The following is a 16,447-nucleotide window of genomic DNA, read 5'->3' as shown; positions in this document are numbered from 1 at the left end:
GCTATTTGTGATTGGACGCAACCCTCTACTCTTAAGAGCCTTCAGAAGTTTTTGGGCTTTGCTAATTTTTATCGTCGATTTATAACTGGTTTTTCTGAGGTTGCTAAACCGTTGACTGATTTGACTAAGAAGGGTGCTGATGTTGCTGATTGGTCCCCTGCTGCTGTGGAGGCCTTTCGGGAGCTTAAGCGCCGCTTTTCTTCCGCCCCTGTATTGCGTCAGCCTGATGTTACTCTTCCTTTTCAGGTTGAGGTCGACGCTTCAGAAATCGGAGCTGGGGCGGTTTTGTCGCAGAAAAGTTCCGACTGCTCCGTGATGAGACCTTGTGCGTTCTTTTCTCGTAAATTTTCGCCCGTTGAGCGAAATTATGATATTGGTAATCGGGAGCTCTTGGCTATGAAGTGGGCTTTTGAGGAGTGGCGTCATTGGCTTGAGGGGGCTAGACATCAGGTGGTGGTATTGACCGACCACAAGAATTTGATTTATCTTGAGTCTGCCAGGCGCCTGAATCCTAGACAGGCGCGCTGGTCGTTATTTTTCTCTCGGTTTAATTTTGTGGTTTCTTACCTACCGGGTTCTAAAAATGTGAAGGCGGATGCCCTTTCTAGGAGTTTTGAGCCTGATTCCCCTGGTAATTCTGAACCTACAGGTATCCTTAAGGATGGAGTGATATTGTCTGCTGTTTCCCCAGACTTGCGACGGGTCTTGCAGGAGTTTCAGGCGGATAGACCTGATCGTTGCCCGCCTGGTAGAATGTTTGTTCCTGATGATTGGACCAGTAGAGTCATCTCGGAGGTCCATTCTTCTGCGTTAGCAGGTCATCCTGGAATCTTTGGTACCAGGGATTTGGTGGCTAGGTCCTTCTGGTGGCCTTCCCTGTCGCGAGATGTGCGAGGTTTTGTGCAGTCTTGCGATGTTTGTGCTCGGGCCAAGCCTTGTTGTTCTCGGGCTAGTGGATTGTTGTTATCCTTGCCTATTCCGAAGAGGCCTTGGACTCACATCTCCATGGATTTTATTTCTGATCTCCCTGTTTCTCAGAAGATGTCTGTCATCTGGGTGGTGTGTGACCGTTTCTCTAAGATGGTCCATTTGGTTCCCTTGCCTAAATTGCCTTCCTCATCCGAGCTGGTTCCTCTGTTTTTTCAAAATGTGGTTCGCTTGCATGGTATTCCGGAGAATATCGTTTCTGACAGGGGAACCCAATTCGTGTCTAGATTTTGGCGAGCGTTCTGTGCTAGGATGGGCATTGATTTGTCTTTTTCGTCTGCTTTCCATCCTCAGACTAATGGCCAGACCGAGCGAACTAATCAGACCTTGGAGACTTATTTGAGGTGTTTTGTGTCTGCGGATCAGGATGATTGGGTTGCCTTTTTGCCCTTGGCGGAGTTTGCCCTCAATAATCGGGCTAGTTCTGCCACCTTGGTTTCTCCTTTCTTCTGTAATTCGGGGTTTCATCCTCGTTTCTCTTCCGGTCAGTTGGAGTCTTCGGATTGTCCTGGAGTGGATGCTGTGGTGGAGAGGTTGCATCAGATTTGGGGGCATGTGGTGGACAATTTGAAGTTGTCCCAGGAGAAGACTCAGCATTTTGCCAACCGCCGTCGTCGGGTTGGTCCTCGTCTTTGTGTTGGGGACTTGGTGTGGTTGTCTTCTCGTTTTGTCCCTATGAAGGTTTCCTCTCCTAAGTTTAAGCCTCGGTTCATCGGCCCGTACAGGATATTGGAGATTCTTAACCCTGTGTCCTTTCGTTTGGACCTCCCTGCATCTTTTTCTATTCATAATGTCTTCCATCGGTCATTGTTGCGCAGGTATGAGGTACCGGTTGTGCCTTCCATTGAGCCTCCTGCTCCGGTGTTGGTTGAGGGTGAGTTGGAGTACGTTGTCGAGAAGATCTTGGACTCCCGTGTTTCCAGACGGAGACTTCAGTATTTGGTCAAGTGGAAGGGCTACGGTCAGGAGGATAATTCTTGGGTGACAGCCTCTGATGTTCATGCCTCCGATTTGGTCCGTGCCTTTCATAGGGCTCATCCTGATCGCCCTGGTGGTTCTGGTGAGGGTTCGGTGCCCCCTCCTTGAGGGGGGGGTACTGTTGTGAATTTGGTTTCTGGGCTCCCCCGGTGGTCACTGGTGGTACTGAACTTGTGTGCTTCATCTCCTCTGTTCACCTGTTTCCATCAGGAGGTGGGAGTTTTCTATTTAGCCTTGCTCCTCAGTCATTTCTATGCCGGCCATCAATGTTACCAGAAGCCTTTCTGTTGCATGTTCCTGCTCCTAGACTACTACCAGCTAAGTTGGACTTGTAGTCCTAAGTTTGTTTTGCATTTTTGTTCCAGTTCTCTGTGATAGTATATTTCTGAGACTGGAAGCTCTTGTGAGCTGAAATTGCCACTCTGGTGTCATGAGTTGATATTAGAGTCTTAAAGTAATTTCAGGATGGTATTTTGAAAGGGTTTTCAGCTGACCGTGAAGTTCCCTTTTCTGTTATGATTTTCCCAATGGCAGGGAAATCAAAATAACAACGGACTAGCTCTCGGGTGATGGGAACTAAAGTGACCGTGACCTGAACCTGACACAACACTGGAAGTAGCCGGGGAGTGTTTCCTACGATGCCCTAGACACCACGCGCCAGCTGGAGATCTAACTACCCCTATCAGAGGAATATACAGGCCTGCCTTACCTCCAGAGATGAACCCCAAAAGGAGATAGCGGCCCCCCACAGATATTGACGGTGAGTTCAGAGGAAATGACATACGTAGGATGAACAGCAGATTTAGCACAGTGAGGTCCGCTTACTAGATAGCAGAAGTACAGGAAAGAGTCACTTCACGGTCAACTTCAAAACACTACTCAAAAACACCATCCTGAAATTACTTTAAAACTCCAGTGACAACTCATGCCACTGGAGTGGCAATTTCAGTCCACGAGAGCTTCCAGCTACAGAGAGTCACATTGCAAATAGCTGGACAAAAATAGCATTAACTAGAAACAAAATTCAACTTAGCTGAACAGGATCTTGAGGCAGGAGAATGCAACAGAATGCTACTGATACATTGTTGGCCGGCATCGGACCAGCAGCCAAGCAGCCTTAAATAGGAAACTCCCCTAATGGGTGTCAACAGGTGATCAAGGATAGAAGAAGGCAAATAAGTGGCACTACCATAAAACACCACCGGGGGAGCCCACAAACAGAATTCACAACAGTACCCCCCCCTTAAGGAGGGGGCACCGAACCCTCACCAGAACCACCAGGGCGATCTGGATGAGCACTATGAAATGCACGAACCAAATCAGGAGCATGAACATCAGATGCTGTCACCCAAGAATTATCCTCCTGACCATAGCCTTTCCACTTAACCAGATACTGAAGTCTCCGTCTGGAAACACGGGAGTCCAAGATCTTTTCCACCACATACTCCAACTCACCCTCAACCAGCACAGGAGCAGGAGGATCAGCAGACGGAACAACCGGCACCTCATACCTACGATGTTTTTCATCGGTCAGACCAATAATGACCGATGAAAAACATTATGAATAGTAAACGATGCTGGGAGGTCCAAACGAAAGGACACAGGATTGAGAACCTCCAGAATCCTATAAGGGCCGATAAACCGAGGCTTAAACTTAGGAGACGAGACCTTCATAGGAACAAATCGAGAAGACAACCAAACCAGGTCCCCAACACAAAGACGAGGACCGACACGCCGATGACGATTAGTAAACTGTTGAGTCTTCTCCTGGGACAACTTCAGATTGTCCACAACCTGTCCCCAAATCCGATGCATTCTATCAACCACAGCATCTACTCCAGGACAATCCGAAGACTCCAATTGACCGGACGAAAAGCGAGGGTGAAACCCTGAATTACAAAAAAAAGGAGAAACCAAAGTGGCAGAACTGGCCCGATTGTTAAGGGCAAACTCTGCGAATGGCAAAAAATCAAGCCAATCGTCCTGATCAGCGGACACAAAACACCTCAAGTAAGTCTCCAAGGTCTGATTAGTACGCTCAGTCTGGCCATTAGTCTGAGGATGGAATGCAGACGAAAAAGACAAGTCGATGCCCATCCTGGCACAGAACGCCCGCCAAAATCTAGACACAAACTGAGTACCCCTGTCAGACACTATATTCTCAGGAATACCATGCAAACGCACAACATTCTGAAAAAATAGAGGGACCAGCTCAGAGGAGGAGGGCAATTTGGGCAAAGGTACCAAGTGAACCATCTTGGAAAAACGGTCACACACCACCCAGATGACGGACATCCTACGAGAAACAGGAAGGTCAGAAATAAAGTCCATAGAGATGTGCGTCCAAGGCCTCTTAGGAATAGGCAAGGGCAACAACAACCCGCTGGCCCGGGAACAGCAGGGCTTAGCCCGAGCACAAACATCACAAGACTGCACAAAAATACGTACATCTCGAGACAAGGAAGGCCACCAGAAGGACCTAGACACCAGATCCCTGGTGCCAAAAATTCCAGGATGACCTGCCAACGCGGAAGAGTGAACCTCCGAAATAACTCTACTGGTCCAGTCATCAGGGACAAACAGTCTACCAGGCGGACAGCGATCAGGCCTATCCACCTGAAACTCCTGCAAAGAGCGCCGCAGGTCTGGGGAGACAGCTGACAATATCACCCCATCCTTCAGGATGCCAGTAGGTTCGGAATCACCAGGCGAGTCAGGCTCAAAACTCCTAGAGAGGGCATCCGCCCTCACATTCTTAGACCCAGGCAGATATGAAACTACAAAGTTAAATCGAGAGAAAAACAACGACCAGCGCGCCTGTCTAGGATTCAGACGCCTGGCTGACTCAAGATAAATTAGATTTTTGTGGTCAGTCAAGACCACCACCTGGTGTCTAGCACCCTCAAGCCAATGACGCCACTCCTCAAATGCCCACTTCATGGCCAAGAGCTCCCGATTTCCAACATCATAATTTCGCTCAGCGGGCGAAAACTTTCGAGAGAAAAACGCACATGGTCTCATCACTGAGCAGTCAGGACCTTTCTGCGACAAAACTGCACCTGCTCCGATCTCGGAAGCATCTACTTCAACCTGGAACGGGAGCGAAACATCAGGCTGGCGCAACACAGGAGCAGAAGAAAAGCGGCGCTTAAGCTCCCGAAAGGCCTCCACAGCCGCAGAGGACCAATTAGCAACATCAGCACCCTTCTTGGTCAAATCAGTCAAAGGTTTAGCAATGGCAGAAAAACCTGCTATGAATCGGCGATAGAAATTAGCAAATCCCAAGAATTTCTGAAGACTCTTTAGAGAAGTAGGTTGTATCCAATCACAAATAGCCTGAACCTTAACAGGGTCCATCTCCATAGATGAAGGGGAAAAAATATATCCCAGAAAAGAAATTCTCTGAACCCCAAAAATACACTTTGAGCCCTTCACAAATAGAGAATTAGCTCGTAAAACCTGAAAAACTCTCCTGACCTGTTGAACATGAGATTCCCAGTCCTCCGAAAAAATCAAAATATCATCCAAATACACAATCATAAATTTATCCAGATATTCACGGAAAATATCGTGCATAAAGGACTGAAAAACGGAAGGGGCATTCGCGAGACCGAAAGGCATTACCAAATACTCAAAATGGCCTTCAGGCGTATTAAATGCGGTCTTCCACTCATCCCCCTGCTTAATCCGCACCAAATTATACGCACCACGTAGATCGATCTTAGTGAACCACTTCGCCCCCTTTATGCGAGCAAAAAGATCAGTCAGTAAAGGTAATGGGTACTGGTATTTAACTGTAATCTTATTCAGAAGTCGATAGTCGATACAAGGTCTCAATGAACCATCCTTTTTACCCACAAAGAAAAACCCTGCCCCCAGTGGAGACAAAGAGGGGCGAATATGACCCTTTTCCAAAGATTCTCTGATATACTCCCGCATAGCAGTATGTTCAGGTACAGACAAATTAAACAAGCGACCCTTAGGAAATTTACTACCGGGAATCAACTCAATAGCGCAGTCACACTCTCTGTGAGGGGGGAGAGAATCAGTTTTAGGCTCCTGAAAGACATCATAAAAATCTGACAGAAATGCTGGGATCTCAGAGGGAGTAGATGAAGAAATGGGAACCAAAGGTGCATCCCCATGAATCCCCCGACATCCCCAGCTCAGCACAGACATTGATCTCCAGTCCAAGACTGGATTATGAATTTGTAACCATGGTAATCCAAGTACTAACACGTCATGTAGATTATATAACACAAGGAAACGAATAATCTCCTGATGGTCTGGGGTAAGATGCATAGTCACTTGTGTCCAATATTGTGGTTTATTGCTAGCCAAAGGTGTAGAATCAATACCCTTTAAGGGAATAGAAACCTCCAGAGGTTCTAAATCAAACCCACAACGCTTGGCAAAGGACCAATCCATGAGACTCAGAGCGGCGCCAGAATCCACATAAGCATCCACAGTAACAGATGATAAAGTACAAATCAATGTCACGGACAAAAGAAATTTAGACTGCAAGGTACCCATAGAAAAAGATTTATCAACCTTTTTATCAACCTTCTTTATGCGTTTAGAGCATGCTGATATAACATGAGCTGGATCTCCACAATAGAAGCACAACCCATTTTTGCGCCTGTAATTCTGTCGTTCGCCTCTAGACAATACACTATCGCATTGCATATGCTCTGGTGCCTTTTCAGAGGTCACCGCCAAATGATGCACAGGTTTTTGCTCAGAAGATACCGCCATATGGTGCACAGGTTTTTGCTCAAAAGATACCGCCATATGGTGCACAGATCTTTGCTCAGAAGATACCGCCATATGGTGCACAGATTTGCGCTCCCGTAAACGCCGATCAATCTGGATAGCCAATTTCATGGCATCATTCAGACCTGTAGGCACAGGGAACCCCACCATGACATCCTTCACGGCATCAGAGAGACCTTCTCTGAAATTAGCTGCTAGAGCGCACTCATTCCATTTAGTAAGCACCGACCATTTACGAAATTTTTGGCAGTATATCTCAGCTTCATCTTGCCCTTGGGAAAGAGCTATCAAGGCTTTCTCAGCCAAAATCTCTAAATTAGGTTCTTCATAAAGCAACCCCAAAGCCAGAAAAAACGCATCTACATTTAATAACGCAGGATCCCCTGGCGACAATGCAAATGCCCAACTTTGTGGGTCACCCCGCAATAGAGAAATAACAATTTTAACCTGTTGCGCAGGATCACCAGCAGAGTGAGATTTCAGAGACAAAAACAATTTACAATTCTCTCTGAAATTCAAAAAACGGGATCTGTCTCCGGTAAAAAATTCAGGCATAGGGATCTTAGGTTCAGACATTGGAGCACGTATAACAAAATCTTGTAAGTTCTGGACCCTTGTAGCCAGGTTATTCAGACCTGCAACCAAACTCTGTGGATCCATGATTCAAACAGGTGTAACCAAAGCCATTCAGAGATTAAGAGGAGAGGAGAAAAAAAAAAAAGGCTGAAGACTGCAGTTTAAGCAAGGAGTACAAATAAGCACTAAGGTGCACTTTCCAAACACAGAAGGAAAAAAAAACCTTTTCATATCCTTTCCTGCTTTAGTGCATAGTTTTAACACATGTGGGCCGGCCAAACTGTTATGATTTTCCCAATGGCAGGGAAATCAAAATAACAACGGACTAGCTCTCGGGTGATGGGAACTAAAGTGACCGTGACCTGAACCTGACACAACACTGGAAGTAGCCGGGGAGTGTTTCCTACGATGCCCTAGACACCACGCGCCAGCCGGAGATCTAACTACCCCTATCAGAGGAATATACAGGCCTGCCTTACCTCCAGAGATGAACCCCAAAAGGAGACAGCGGCCCCCCACAGATATTGACGGTGAGTTCAGGAAATGACATACGTAGGATGAACAGCAGATTTAGCACAGTGAGGTCCGCTTACTAGATAGCAGAAGTACAGGAAAGAGTCACTTCACGGTCAACTTCAAAACACTACTCAAAAACACCATCCTGAAATTACTTTAAAACTCCAGTGACAACTCATGCCACTGGAGTGGCAATTTCAGTCCACGAGAGCTTCCAGCTACAGAGAGTCACATTGCAAATAGCTGGACAAAAATAGCATTAACTAGAAACAAAATTCAACTTAGCTGAACAGGATCTTGAGACAGGAGAATGCAACAGAATGCTACTGATACATTGTTGGCCGGCATCGGACCAGCAGCCAAGCAGCCTTAAATAGGAAACTCCCCTAATGGGTGTCAACAGGTGATCAAGGATAGAAGAAGGCAAATAAGTGGCACTACCATAAAACACCACCGGGGGAGCCCACAAACAGAATTCACAACACTTTTCTGTCTTCCTGCTATCTAGTAAGCGGACCTCAATTTGCTAAACCTATCTTCATACTTCGTATGTCAATTTCCTCTGAAATCACCGACAATATATGTGGGGGCTACTGTCTGCCTTTTGGGGAAAATTTCTCTAGAGGTAAGCCAGGTCTGTATTTTCCTCTGCTAGGGTCAGTCAGTTCTCCGGCTGGCGCTGGGCGTCTAGGGATAAAAACGTAGGCACGCTACCCGGCCACTGTTAGTTGTTGCGGTAGGTTTAGCTCACGGTCAGCTCGAGTTCCCATCTTCCAAGAGCTAGTCCATTTGTATGCTTTACTATGTTCTCTTGCCATTTGAGAACCATGACAAAGTTCATTCTCTGTCCTCCATAGTACACGCCTGCGTAAATCTGAGTCCAAGTCTCATTGTGTATGCAGTGTGGTGTTAATACCCTCCTTGGCTCCTGGGGTATGGCAAAGTACAGCATAGTCCTTGCAGATACTGGGCTGTGTGTATAGATCCAACAGTCCAGCAGTTTTTGTCCTTGTCGACATTTAAAAGTGTATTCAGTGTCTCTGTAAGGTGCGAACATCCTACCACTGCCAGCAAGGTGATTAGAACAACAGTCTTTATGCTAGTGAAAAGATCTTTTTGCAGTGACTGGCATGGATCCAGGTGGGCATTCCCTCAAGTGAATGTGGTCAACTGGACTTTACAACGGGCCGTCAAACCGTGGATATAGGCTCCTTCTCACGTGTCTGTGTATGACCACCCAATCACCTGGATTCAGCAGATGTGCGTCCGCACTGGCATTAAGATCTGAAATGGATGAAAACACATGTTTATGCACCACATTAAGTCTTTTCTGCAAGGCCTGGACATGGGCTGTTATAGCACCGTGTTGCATTTGTAGCACCTGTGGGAAGTACAGACCAGTCTCTGGCAAACTACTAAAAAGGACTTCAAAAGGGGACAAGCCTGTCTTTCTATTTGGAGTGTGTCTGACTAGAAAGAGTGCAAGAGACAAGCACTCTACCTCGCTCTTTCCTGTGTCTGCCATGGCCTTTGAATTTTCAGTTTAAGTGTCCCATTTAGTCTTTACACTTTCCCACTACTTTGTTGTTTATATGGTGCATGATATGCTTGCTGTACTCCCAGGGCCTGCATGACTTCCCTCAATATTTCTCCCGTGAAGTGTGTACCCCTATCGCTCTCTGTGGTTTCTGGGACACCATACCTGCAGATCAGTTCTTTCATCAGTTTGTCTGCAGTCGCTTTAGCATTTGCACATTTTACCAGATAGGCTTCCAGCCAACCAGAGAAGAGATCTACACATTCTAAGACATTTTTCACACACTCCTACCTTGGGTAGCTGTATGTAGTCAGTCTCTCTGAAACGGGTAGAGAGGCCTGGGTTTCTTAGGGATTTTTACTGTTTTACCAGGGTTGTGCTGTGCACAGATGAGGCATGACCGTACGAGCTTTGCTGCTGCGTAACTGAAACCAGAAGCGATCCGGAAGGCATCTACCATGGACACATGTGACATTTTGAGGTGTGAGTGGGTCCAGGTGTTGCTTGCGCCATTATTAGGAACAGGGACCTTGGTATATACAATTTTTCCTTATTCTCCCAAAACTCTTTTTGAGTTCAGCTCAGCTCCCATTCTCCCCCGTGTTCCTTCTCTGTTTGGGCAGCTGGAGGGATTTCAGGACATCTAGGCTCAGTGTGGCTGGAATACGCTGACTCTCCGCCACCGTCCACTGCTCCCTAAGCCGCCTTGCTGCTACTTTAGCAGCCTCGTCCGCCCTTCTGTTGCCCTCTACCTCCACAGAGTCACCATTCGTGTGTGCTGTTACCTTGACGATGCCAACCTGGACTGGTCAATGCCTCCACTAATTGTTTCACCAGCTCTGCATTTTTAATGGGCTTACCGGCTGATTTTGCACATAGAATCCCCTTTAAAACTTAGCTTTTAATATTATCAGAATAAAACCCTGACCCAAAACAAACCTTGGTTAAATAACCAATAATAAAATACCACCAATAGGTAACCTGTTGAGGTGCTACAATGCAACCTACTGCTCACCCCTGCCATGCTGTGGAGGTTGGCACCCTAAGAATCGATTTTTTGGCGTCCCCACTCAACGTAGGCTGTCCCTAACTTCCCTATAAAATCCCTATCAATGTAGGTGGGAAAACAATATAGTGGAGAGCAGTGGTGAAAAAAAGTGGAACAATAAAACCCCAACAAATATTAACAAACACCCCCACTTAGGATAATACTAATAATACTGCAGCACATCGCTCAATAGCGAACCATGTCACAACAAAATATTCGGTCAAAAGATAACCGTATCAGTCCCCTGTTTATCATGGATATACATTGATTATATATACAGATCCAATAGGGACCGGAATAACAGACCAGAGTATTGTGATAAGGAATGACAAGAGATCACTTAGCGTGTGCTGACATCACCCCGACGCGTTTCCCCGTTTACACGGTTCATCAGGAGGAGATAATGTGGTGACCGATGTTGCCGCATGCCATAAAGATGAATAGCAATATGCATTTATGGCATTTATGACAATACTCTGGTCTGTTATTCCGGTCCCTATTGGATCTGTATATATAATCAATGTATATCCATGATAAACAGGGGACTGATACGGTTATCTTTTGACCGAATATTTTGTTGTGACATGGTTCGCTATTGAGCGATGTGCTGCAGTATTATTAGTATTATCCTAAGTGGGGGTGTTTGTTAATATTTGTTGGGGTTTTATTGTTCCACTTTTTTTCACCACTGCTCTCCACTATATTGTTTTCCCACCTACATTGATAGGGATTTTATAGGGAAGTTAGGGACAGCCTACGTTGAGTGGGGACGCCAAAAAAAATCGATTCTTAGGGTGCCAACCTCCACAGCAAGGCAGGGGTGAGCAGTAGGTTGCATTGTAGCACCTCAACAGGTTACCTATTGGTGGTATTTTATTATTGGTTATTTAACCAAGGTTTGTTTTGGGTCAGGGTTTTATTCTGATAATATTAAAAGCTAAGTTTTAAAGGGGATTCTATGTGCAAAATTGGTTTTCAATAATCCCCACAACAATTGTTTTTGCTTACCGGCTGATGTAAGAAACGTTCTGCTTCTCCAGACAGGGTGATAATCATGGGATATTCCCCATGCACAATTCGAATCTGTATAAATATTATCGACTTTACCTGCAGCAGCTCTACACGCCTCAGTGAGTGCCTTCAACTCTGCCTCCTGCACCGACATGTGAGGAGGGAGTGGTTCAACTCGGATTACCTCATGTGAGGATACTACTGCATGTCCAGTGTAGAATCGCCCATTCTGGTGGTATCTGGAGCCATCTACAAAGGTAAAAACCTCTATGCATTATGAACAGGTTTTTCATGAACATATGTAAAACATACTCATGCAGTCATGTTTGTGCGTCATGTCAATGTACCAGTGTACTTTTTTTTTTCTAATGCTGTCACCAATTCCCCCTTTTCTGAATCCACAAGCAGAAGAGTGGCTGGATTCAGAACATTGTACCTTTTGAGGGTGACGTATTCATTAAATTAGTATTAGAGCACATTCAAGTCTGATCTGTCTAGCCATAGACAGGTGTTTTGGTTGAACTTGTACGAGTATGGCATTAATGTCATGTGGGGGACAAATAAAAAAAAAAGAAAAAGTCAGTGTGAGCTCACATGCCTAGCTGTAATACAGTAGCTGTTACAACACGGAAACACGTAGGAGACCCTCTAATCACTGGGTCTAATTGTGCTGAGTAGTAAGCTATTGGTCTCTGTTTCTCTCCATGCTGTTGTGTCACTACTGCGGTAGCATGTCCTCCCTGCTCTGTGCAAAATAAGAAAAATGGCTGATCATAGTTTGGAATGCCTAAGGCCGGGGCTGACACAATGAGCAGCTTCAGTGAATAGAAGGAATCAATTGCTTCTTGAGTGAGATTGTAGGGGTTTGATGACAACCTGTCATAGAGTGGTTGCATGATTTGTGAAGCAGACCTTATCCAAGGCCTCCAGTAGGTCACCAAACCTAGGAAAATACGTAAATGCTGGTGTGACCTGGGTAAAGGGAGATTTTGTATTGCCTGTTTCCTGTCTTTAGTCAGGTGTCTTGTACCTTCAGCAATACAATGTCCTAAAAATGCCACCTTTTGTTTGCAATACTGTAATTTGTCACGTGAGACCTTGCAACCCTTCTCTGCCCAAAAAAACACAGCAAGGAAACTGCAGTCTGGTCCGGGCAGCAGAGCAAGAGTTCATCCACGTACTGCAATAGTACAGTCTGTGGATGAGGTGGTGGCCACTGCTCAAGAATCCCTGCCATCGCTGTTGAATAGATGGTTGGGGTGTTCTTTCCCCCTTTTGGGAGGACCGTCCAACAGTATTGTTTACCTTCGTGAGTAAAAGAGAAAAGATACTGACAGTCAGAGTGCAGGGGTACAGAGAAGAATGCATTTGCCAAATTAATGACTGTGAAACATTTTGTGACCATACGGTGTGTGTATTAGGGACAATTGAGATCACACTCGCTGCAACATCATTAATGGCCTGTAAGTCATGAACTATTCTGTCAGGGGAATCCTTGGGTCCTTTTTCTTCTTAATGGGATACAAAGGGGTGTTGCAGGGGGAAGATCTTTGCACCAGAACCCCTGCCTTAACCTACCTTTTAATATCCCTGCTCAGGGACATTGATTTGACTAGACTTAAGGGGTATTGCTTTAACCGGAGAGTAGTGGTTCCTTCTTTTAATTTAATTATGACAGGGGGAATGGGCAGCTGACCCACATCAGATTTTCCCCTTGCCCAAACGGTGTCTGGTACCTGACTCTTTTCCCTGTCCTCAGATATTCTGGTGTCAGGTGTGACTTTCACTACTCTTGCCATATACAACATTTCTGAAATATTACACAAGTATTTATATAAATCAGACACTAATGTCCAAATATTATTTATACCCGTATTTGATTGGGTAGAGTACCTCTTAAAGGGAACCTGTCACCCCGTTTTTTCGGTATGAGATAAAAATACCGTTAAATAGGGCCTGAGCTGTGCATTACATAGTGTATTTTGTGGACCCCGATTCCCCACCTATGCTGCCGAAATACGTTACCGAAGTAGCCGTTTTCGCCTGTCAATCAGGCTGGTCTGGTCAGATGGGTGTGGTGTCCTCCCCCAGATCTTGCGTAGTTTTCCGTTGGTGGCGTAGTGGTGTGCGCATGTCCAACGTCCCGAATCCTCTGCCAGGGGTGTAAAAACAACAGCGATGTCCGTTATTCCATTGGTGGTCGGTGGGCGCGGCCATCTTGCTTTGGCCGCAGAAGCGGCGCTCTGCTGGCCGCGGCTTCAGGAAAATGGCCGCGGGCATCCGCGCGTGCGCAGATGGCTATCGCGGCGGCCATTTTCGTGAAGCAGAATTCGCATCTCGGCTTCACGAAAATGGCCGCCGCGATAGCCATCTGCGCACGCGCGGATGCCCGCGGCCATTTTCCTGAAGCCGCGGCCAGCAGAGCGCCGCTTCTGCAGCCAAAGCAAGATGGCCGCGCCCACCGACCACCAATGGAATAACGGACATCGCTGTTGTTTTTACCCCCCTGGCAGAGGATTCGGGACGTTGGACATGCGCACACCACTACGCCACCAACGGAAAACTACGCAAGATCTGGGGGAGGACACCACACCCATCTGACCAGACCAGCCTGATTGACAGGCGAAAACGGCTACTTCGGTAACGTATTTCGGCAGCATAGGTGGGGAATCGGGGTCCACAAAATACACTATTGTAATGCACAGCTCAGGCCCTATTTAACGGTATTTTTATCTCATACCGAAAAAACGGGGTGACAGGTTCCCTTTAAGAACTAAATTTGATTCACAAAATATGTTACCAAAAGAAAATTATATATATATGAAAATATATTTTTATGAAAGGTACTGAGTCATAAAATGGGGGAGCACAATGCCATAGGCAACAGCAAAGCACAAGCATATTTTAAGAAGGTAGCAGCCCTATATAAATCCATAACTAACAGTTCCAGATACAAAAGAAGGAATTTGAAAAATACCAAATACCAGTTGCTTGCGATAAGGTATAAGAAGTGGAAAGGACAAATAAACAGTGACTATGGTTTGAGCCAATATAATGAATGGCTAAAAAACTATATATCATATGAAGACAACCTAGAAATACACGGTAACTATACCATCTTGTGCAAGAAAACTACTAAACTGGCAAATGAATGGAATTAAGTGTAACTATAATTGGGCATGATTTACCTGTGGTATAATGTGCATGTGGAAGACCCTGGCTTCCCTTTGCACCAAGTGTTTATATGAAAGGGGACTTGTGACTGTAATACCCTCAGGAGAGTACTGTATGGTGGTCTAGGCAGCACTCAACTCGGCTCCCAGCAAATTCATAGGGGAATTGTCACTAACAATAAATTTCTAACCACCTCTTGGCTGTCTCAAGATTCTAGTCTTATTTGTTTTAGTCCATAGGGGCTTCAGTCGCTTGTCCCTCTACCCTCACGCATTCCACAGTCTTGTCAGTAATCATGTCTGGCATTATCAAGTCTTTGTGTACCACAGTTCCGGCTGCCCCAGTGTCAATCAAGAATTCTGTCTCTTTCCCTCCCAGCATTGGTATGGTGGTCATCAAGGCAGGATCAGGTCCGGAGGGGACAAGAACAGGGCACACATTTGTGACTGGGTTGTCAGTTTCCTAGTCTGAAGGTGAAAGAGGTGGTAAATTGGGCTGAGTGTCCATTTTCTCCACAATTCCAGCACTTTACTGTTTCTAAGTCCTTAGGTCCCTCACTACGTCTCTACTGTTTTCCTTGTACTCCAGCATACAAGACACGTCTTATTGTCCTAGTTTGTTCAACTCCTTTAGGAACCTTCAGGTCTTTTGAATCTACATTTCTCCATTCAGGTCTGGCTGTCTGTACTGCGTCTCGTAAGCCTTTTGTCATACCGTCAATGAATGTATTTACCAATACTTTAACATCAAGTGGGTTTACTGGACTGTACCCCATGTCTTCCCATTTCAGCTGTAACCGTCCAAAGTACATCTGTAAAAGTCTTAATTTGCATCTTAGTACGTCACCTACTTTTGTGCTCACTAACTCCCTAGGCCTGCCCAGGTGCACTTATACTTCCATCATATTGTCTTTATCTGAAAAATGGGAAAGGTTGGTTCTCAGGGTCAGCCAATTGTTTTTGCGTGGCTAGCTAGTCAGAGAGCCTCCAGGGATAATTCTCCTGTATCTGTCTTACCCTACCTGATGTGGTTGGTTCTCTGGTGGTGGGGGTGACTAGATGACCGGTTGGGGGTGACATGACATGCTGGTCTACAGCTCCTTCCCAAAAGGATTACGGTCAGCCTACTCCCAAAAGTTAATGTCCCCACTATCCACCAACCACAATCCTGTGTCAGCTTCTTATGTCACTACATGTGATCTTGTCTGGACAGGATTCAGTGCAATTCTCTAAGGTCGGGTTGCATGCAGCACAGATCATACAAGTATTTCTCCAGTCTGGTTTTGTCTGACCACAGTGTTTACAAGTCCATCTGTCTTGTCTGGGTCTCTGGTTATACAAAGGTATAACCGTAGCAGTAATGTGTCAGTCATAGTCGGACTTTTTAAGCATCAAAACATTCATAATACACCTTACTTCCGTCCTGCTGCACTCTCTCAGATGCCATTTATTCACTTGCTATTTTCCTCCTTTTGTCTGTGCCTTTTTGAACATCCAAACATCCACTCACTGGCATTTTTGCCTTTTTCAATCTCGGTTCTCACATCTTTCACTGCTTACTTTTTCCAATCTGTACAGCGGTTTTGGATCCCATTGGGGGCCCTGACTGCACACAGAATAAGTTGCCCATGGCTTCAACTTATCCGCTCAACAACACCGAGCAGGTTACACCACCTACCACTCGGTGGACTTAAAGGATTTTACCAAGCAGGTTACACCACCTACCACTCGATAAATCAGCTGGCTAGCATAGCTCCATGGACGGCAAGGTTACACAACCTAATGCCGTAGACTGACTGTAGCAGGTTACACCACCTATACTACATCAGCCGTGCAGTTGGCTACCTC

At 45.8% G+C, this 16,447-nt stretch overlaps 1 protein-coding gene and 1 long non-coding RNA gene across 2 annotated transcripts in view; both read left to right on the top strand.

Moving 5' to 3' along the window:
• The window catches only part of LOC143764801 (uncharacterized), a 743,861-nt gene that overhangs the window by 168,495 nt on the left and 558,919 nt on the right, over positions 1-16,447 (top strand). The gene's annotated exons all lie outside the window — the stretch shown is intronic.
• LOC143768937 (uncharacterized) overlaps positions 11,586-16,447 on the top strand; it is a 349,928-nt gene continuing 345,066 nt past the window's right edge. The window contains exon 1 of the long non-coding RNA XR_013214132.1: positions 11,586-11,683. This is a non-coding gene — a long non-coding RNA (uncharacterized LOC143768937). The remainder of the gene's footprint in view (positions 11,684-16,447) is intronic.

Source organism: Ranitomeya variabilis, chromosome 4, assembly GCF_051348905.1.
Source record: "Ranitomeya variabilis isolate aRanVar5 chromosome 4, aRanVar5.hap1, whole genome shotgun sequence".
NCBI lineage: Eukaryota > Metazoa > Chordata > Amphibia > Anura > Dendrobatidae > Ranitomeya > Ranitomeya variabilis.
The sequence above is the reverse complement of the archived record's forward strand: the minus strand, read 5'-3'. Positions and strand labels throughout refer to the sequence as shown.